Below are 6,801 nucleotides of genomic sequence, written 5' to 3'. Positions count from 1 at the left end.
CTCCACTTTTTGTAGAAGATATAAATGGCAAATTCTGAATTTATAATTTCTAATACTTCATTTTTCTGCTCTTGTGAAGTTCATTTTGAACTCTCAACATGAAAATATTAAATATTTTTAATTGTGCACATTGGAACTTGTATTACTTTGGACTTACATTGGCTGAAATTGAAATACAGTAAAAGTGCTCCAGAGTAAGCAGATCAGTTCATCAGAACGATAGCCTTTCAATGGAAAGGGCATTCCCAAGCTGCACCAACAAAAGCATAATCGTGTTACCTGCCCTAACCTGACAGCTCTGAATTAGTCTGATCCACCTATGTGCCGTACAAAGCATTATATTGCTCTGATTTCAAAAACTGAACTTGAACTACACCTTTTCAGAGAAACAAACCATGCTTAGAAATCTGCCACAAATATCTATACATTGCTCTTGAATTCCTCCAGGAATTTGCACCTACTCATGCTGTTACTCTTCACTCTATGATTTCTTTGTTTTTCAGTCCCTGTTGACACTTAAATTTTACTCTGTAGGGAGATTCTTATGTTTGACTCCATTAAGCAAGCTTTGAAACACACTCACACAGGGTGTTACTTCCAGAACCTTCCTGCCAGTTCCTTGCGTACACACCATGAGAAAGAGCAAACATTCCTAAATCCCCCCAAAAAAACAAATTATTTGGGGTGAGGAAAAGTCTTGACTATGACACTGAAGATTTCCTGAAGAGATCCAGTATCCCAAATGTACTGAGATGGGGAGGAAATTGCACAAGTAGCAACCAGAGAAAATGAGTGCTATCCACAAACAACCCAGATCCTCCCAAACTAAGGCAAACCTGCCCTTTACGTCCTACATTATTGCTACATCTATGCAGCTTCTGACTTTCCAAAGTTTACTTTCCTTTTTTAGTCCCAAACTTATCTCTCAGATTTGATAAATACAATTTTCTTGGGTTTGAATTTCAATATTACTAAAGACAAGTAAGGTTAATCTTCTGTCTCATTGGGCCCCTAAATATTTTAAGAAACACTCCATTAACCACATTTTGATCTTCTTTACTGCTGTTTTATTCTAGCATTTCTCTACTCCAACCACTCTGTTCCTCTCTCTCTCTCTCTCTCACACACACACACACACAATTGGAGTAAATCCAGGACAAGGACATTCACAATCTTGCCATATTCTGTATTCATTAGACTTCATCTTAAGCACTGTGTTCAATTCAGATTTTGAAGGCACGTTAACCAACTGTAGAACAATGGAGTCCAGGACTGCCCTAGAGGACCGGTTGAAGGAACTAGAGAGGTATAACTAGAAAAGATACTTTTTTAGATCCTTCAGTTGTTAAAAGTCCCTAGTAATCTATTACAAACAGAGTGATTTTAATAGTTCTTAACCATTTGCTAACATATGTTTGCAGTGAGGTCCTATGTGTTTGTACTCAGTTCTCTGTCTTTTTTAAAAGGGAATTTTACTTTAGACTATACATTTTCTAAAACTAGAAAAATTATTTTGGAAAAAAAGGTTTGAGTATTACTTTGAAGATTTCATGGAGCTGCTGCTTCCAATCATCTGATCACTTCAGATGGTCTGATAATGTTAGATAAAACCTCTTTATCAGTAATGCACTGGAGTCCTGCAGCACTACTTTCCATATTCAACAAAACCTCTCTTTGCATAGATACATGTGTGTAAAAGCAGAACATTCATACTGAGGCCAGAGTGCCATTGAAGGTAATTACAGAGACAGTAAAATCCTTTTACGCTGGGAAAAATAAAATGTTAGGTGTCTCATAAAATTTCAGAACCTGATTTCAAACGGATCATAACAAAGAGGAGATCAAATTTAGCATGGTGGACTGCTCGACAGGATATATTTGTAAGTATGAGATTCTATAAAATAGTTGATAAATACAAGACTATTGGTTTGATATAAATGACTAAAGGATGCCGATTTCATTGGTAGAACTTCTGGGAGTGTCAGCAGAAGTTTTTCTAAGGGAAAAAAGCAAACTAACAAACACATATTCTTTTGCCTGGCTTTCTATATTTAAAACAAAACTTACAGTCACTCACTATATAAATGAATCTTTTAAATTGGGCAATAGAGGAAATACTACAGTTTTAAAGTATATTATTTTATTTTAAATATTTTTTGTGTATATCCTCATTTTAAATGTTTTTCATTTTATATGTTTAGATAAAAATATATTACAAAATCAGACATTTATGAATTGTTTCAAAAATCATGCATTACCAAATTATTAGTTTCATCACTTTATTAGCGATACTGAACGCAGGTGTGGATTTTTGTAAGGTTTATCTGAAACATTGTTAATCTTGATTTTATAGAATGTTTTTATTCTTTTGTGTTATGCTTAAGTGCAACTATGCACTAATTTCTTGCATTTTTAAAGGACAAGAAATTTGTGTGCTGTGTAAACAAAGTCTCGCTAAAATGTAAATTGTTCCAAATTTTACTAAATTTTATGTAACATGCTATATCATAAAGAAACATATTTAAATGCAGATATATGTTAACAGACAGAATTGCTTTTAGAACATTTATTTATTTTCATGATACTTTAAGATTTCATTTAAATAATGGAGGAAACAAATCTATTTCTGGCATACTGCTAATACAACTCAATCCATCACCAATGCATTTATAATCAGTCTGAGAATTCGATTCTATCAGTGAAATGTATTTCTTTTAAATAATTATTAGGAGAAAACAGTGGAGGCAAAATCATTATGGAGACCTAAACTTGTTCTAAACACTCTATGTTTCTATTGTAAAATTACATGCTAGTTTTACCAAGAGGGTATTGAAAAACAAAAAAGAAAAGCAAATTAATACACAATGTTAAGATAAATATGGATTATTTAAATAAAGAGCAATGGAAAAATACAAATAAAAACCGTAAAGAAATTTTTATAATGTCATGAAATTAAGACAATTTTAGATAAAGAGTTAATAAATAAAAATAGGAACAACCATAATCCAGCATTTCTGAGGTGGAAAAAGTATTTACTTAAAACTTAAGAGTATTTATAGAAATATTTGCCAAATATGCATTCTCCAGGAAGCACACAATAATCTTTTTGTTTTTGTTTGATTTTGTTATTATTTTATTTTTAGGTCAATGGACTGTTTCCACATATTATACCACCAACATGAGAAAAAAATGATTATTGTTTATTTGAAGCTTGGTGAGTTTATCCACAATTTAATCAGTTCTATGTCAGACCAATTTAGATCACTCTTTCACTGGGAATTCTCTTTTTGCCAAAGTAGATATGTAGTTCTATAAAACATTTAAAGTAAATTTTTATTTTTATCAGTATTGACTACTTGAACTCTAATTTTAAGGGTACAACTAAAGATGCCCTTGGTTGAATTTAACTAACAAAATACATTTATCAATAGGATGTTTTAATCAAATCCTTATCCTAAAGAACTTTACTTTTACAAAAAAATTAGAATGTACCCTTTATGGAATTACCAAGAATATTTCTTAGAAGTTCTCATTTGTAAATGTGAGAGGATTTCATTCTGCCACTCTATATTGGTGCTATTAAACTTTGATTGAGATGTATTATTTAATGATAAATATTGTTGAATGTTGGATTGTAGATACTTCTTTTTAAACCACTGGTTATTTTGCAAATTCTTTGTCCTCAGACTGTGAATTATATTTTCTTATTTTGTCAGATGATATTCTAAGGCTGCCTTTTCTCTTCTCATTTTAGAGGTATGAGAATTTTAATTTCTACTTCTGAGCATCTGCCTTCCATCTTCCAAAATTACTTTGGAATATTTTGTCATTATTTTTCCCCTTGTTTAATGTCCTTTTTCCTTCATGTTCAAGCCTTGCATGTTCCTTTGCTATAATATTACTAGTGTTTGGGTTGGAAGAGATAATAAACTCAGGTGGTCAATATGACCTTTTTTACCTGAAGGTGGGTTAAGTATTTGTGAATTTATCTCTTTGTTTCAACGCAGAGAGCATTATAAAGTTGGGGGGTGGGGAGTTTGTGATATTCCAACACAATGGTGGTACATGGTGCTTGTGAATCCGGCAGTAATCAATAGAGAGAAACACAGACATGCGGATGGACTTTCAGTTCCAGAAATCTTAGAATATAGGCGGGAAGGCACCAGGCTCTGGGCACAGGAGCAGAACTCTAGTCAATGGGACAGCGTCCAGTCTCCAGTCCCATTTCCTAAAGGACAGGAACACCAGAGAACATCTTATGGTCTATTTATTCTATGCATAACAACTCTTCTGGTCTATTTATTCTATGCATAACGCATCTCATACACAATTCTGTCACTAAATATTTTCTCATTGATACTTTTAATCATTTATACTTTTGTGACATTATATTCTATTTGTATTCCATAAGTTAATAAATCTGTAAATGTTTGACTTAAAATGCTAACCAACATATAAACAACTACTTATATGTAATTATCAAGTAACATTCGAATGTAACAATTTAGGAAAGTTAAAGTCTAGTAGGAATAGATAAATCAGAAATATAAATAACATTATATCTATATATATTGTTTCTTTTTCAATGTCACCTAACTAATAAGTTGCTTGGACCAAGGAACCCTCACTGAATCAGTCATGTAGCTGAGCCCAGGGCTGCTATTGGTGTACACAGAGTTTTTGCTGGAATTATTTAAAAAGTAGCCTTTCACCACGTGGATGAAGCCCCACTTGGCTGTGAAGCCAAGACTTAGGGGAGTCTGAGTGGATCTCAGCCTTCTCTCTCCTTTTGGACCAGGCATCTCCGTAGAGAGAACAACCTGAATAACTGCATTTAAAGGGAAGCTGTGGCTGGGCTGTCCTCTTGCCCCTTTTTCCTCTAACACTCAAGCATGCCTGAGCTCTTCTGGCAGCCCCAACCCATCAGTGTGATACACACACCCAGATGTCTGTGAATCCCTGTTGTAGACCCAATTAATTCTAAAGCTGGGACTCAGCCACTAATATAATGTGTGAACAATAGAAATATAGAAACATGGGAACAACAAAAATGAAGAGAAGGAGGATTTGCAGATTATATGTTGACATGTTGAAGAATGAATAAAGTTAATGGGGAAAACTTGTGAGATCTGAGATGAAATTTTAAAAGAGGAAGAAATGCAGTCTAACAGAATATATGTTTCCTGGTACATACAAAAGAACTTAGGAACTATTTCCTGAGTAAGAGCATGCAAGTAGCTGAAGGAAAATCGAATATACTGGAACAGAAAATTTTTGCATACATGCAATTTTTTTAAATCTTTACAGTTCCATTTTAGAGAAAAGGAAAAGGAAATGAAAATCTGAGGTTTAATTAATATGCCCAAGGTCACACAGCTTAATAAGAGCCTGACCTCAAGCACATGTCTGTCTGGCTTCAGACCCCAGAACTATTTGAATATACTCTGGCAACTCGCAGGAGCTGTGGGAACCCCCTAAACTCCAGTGCATCCAGAAATTACTTTACCTTCACTATACTTCAGACCTTAGTGAGTATTTCATACTAAGACCATTCTGCTTTTGCCAATTTCATTAAATTTATAAAAGAAAATATGATAACTCATTAATAGACATACATTTGAGTTACAGAAATCACCACAATAAAAGGTCTGAAAATGTGTACACATAGCTCCAATAGATCAAGTGAGAAGACAGTGGGACACAAAAACTACTGTTAAAAATAGACGGTAAGGGAGAGGTCAAGTCTCAGCATAAGACAGGGATGACTAATTATACTTACAGAGAAGACATGTGGAGGAAGTAAATTTTTTCCTATCCTCCTACTTAGAAGATAAGCTGCGAGTCACTGTGTAACTACATTTTATAGGTGATCACAGAGATGAGGAATCTTGCAACTCAAACTAAGTAGCTTGAAATTTGAACTAATGTAGTTCAAGGTACAATTACACACAGGACTAGCTATTGACAGCCAGTCAATGTAACAGTTGTTTAGTCTCAATTAATGTCAGTGTTAATTATTTTCAGTCAGATTTATCTTTCTAGGAAAAGATTTTTATTTTTATCACACTGCTATTTAAAGACCTCAGTGGATTACTTCTACTAACAAAATAGAGTCTAACAGCTTTAGTCTGTTATTTAAGGTCATCTAGAACCTAACTACACACACAAACATATCCCTTTAATAAACTCTCCCTTTTGCTTAAGTCTTGTGAATCTCTATTTGCAATCAGAAGTGTACTAATAAGTGAATTAATCTATTCCCTTTCCATTTTCTTCCTTCCTGTAGATACAAATAACTTTATTGCTCCTTCTTGGTCCTCTTCACTTACAGTAGAGACCTACATAGAAAATGAAGTTAATCAGACCACATTTCCCATATATTCTTATCCCCAAACCTGCAAATGAACTTGAATCTATACCTGTATTTTCACTAGTTACAAGAGAATAGTAACTGTTTCCTGTATTTCCACTTCTCCAATGTCTCAACTCCCACATTCTGAATTCTAGCCCCTCCTCCTTCTTCAGGAACCTGAAATTCTATTGGTTTTCCTTCTTTATTGTGGGTTTTCAACCTCTGTCTATGTACCTTTTGCCAACTTTACAATGTCACTCACATTGTAACTTGACTTATTGTAACAATGCCTCCTAGAGAGACATGCAGACCAGAATGGTCAAACGACAAGAGTCTGCCTCTCTGTCATTATTACGTCTATCAACAGCTTTCAAGAAAGAAAGAAGAAAAGAAAGAAAGAAAGAAAGAAAGAAAGAAAGAAAGAAAGAAAGAAAGAAAGAAAGAAAGAA

The 6,801-nt window shown here is 33.8% G+C and overlaps 1 protein-coding gene across 2 annotated transcripts in view; it reads left to right on the top strand.

The window, feature by feature from the left end:
* The first annotated feature begins 1,700 nt into the window (after positions 1–1,700).
* The window catches only part of RGS13 (regulator of G protein signaling 13), a 24,166-nt gene continuing 19,065 nt past the window's right edge, over positions 1,701–6,801 (top strand). Inside the window, exons 1-3 of one of the 2 annotated variants that reach the window (XM_025402232.1) lie at positions 1,701–1,880; positions 3,144–3,214; positions 3,717–3,756. The gene's annotated coding sequence lies outside the window, so the exon portion shown is untranslated. The remainder of the gene's footprint in view (positions 1,881–3,143; positions 3,215–3,716; positions 3,757–6,801) is intronic. The other variant, XM_025402225.1, reaches the window with a different exon arrangement.

The sequence above is a fragment of the Theropithecus gelada genome, chromosome 1, assembly GCF_003255815.1.
Source record: "Theropithecus gelada isolate Dixy chromosome 1, Tgel_1.0, whole genome shotgun sequence".
Lineage (NCBI taxonomy): Eukaryota > Metazoa > Chordata > Mammalia > Primates > Cercopithecidae > Theropithecus > Theropithecus gelada.
This window is presented reverse-complemented; position numbering and strand designations above follow the sequence as displayed.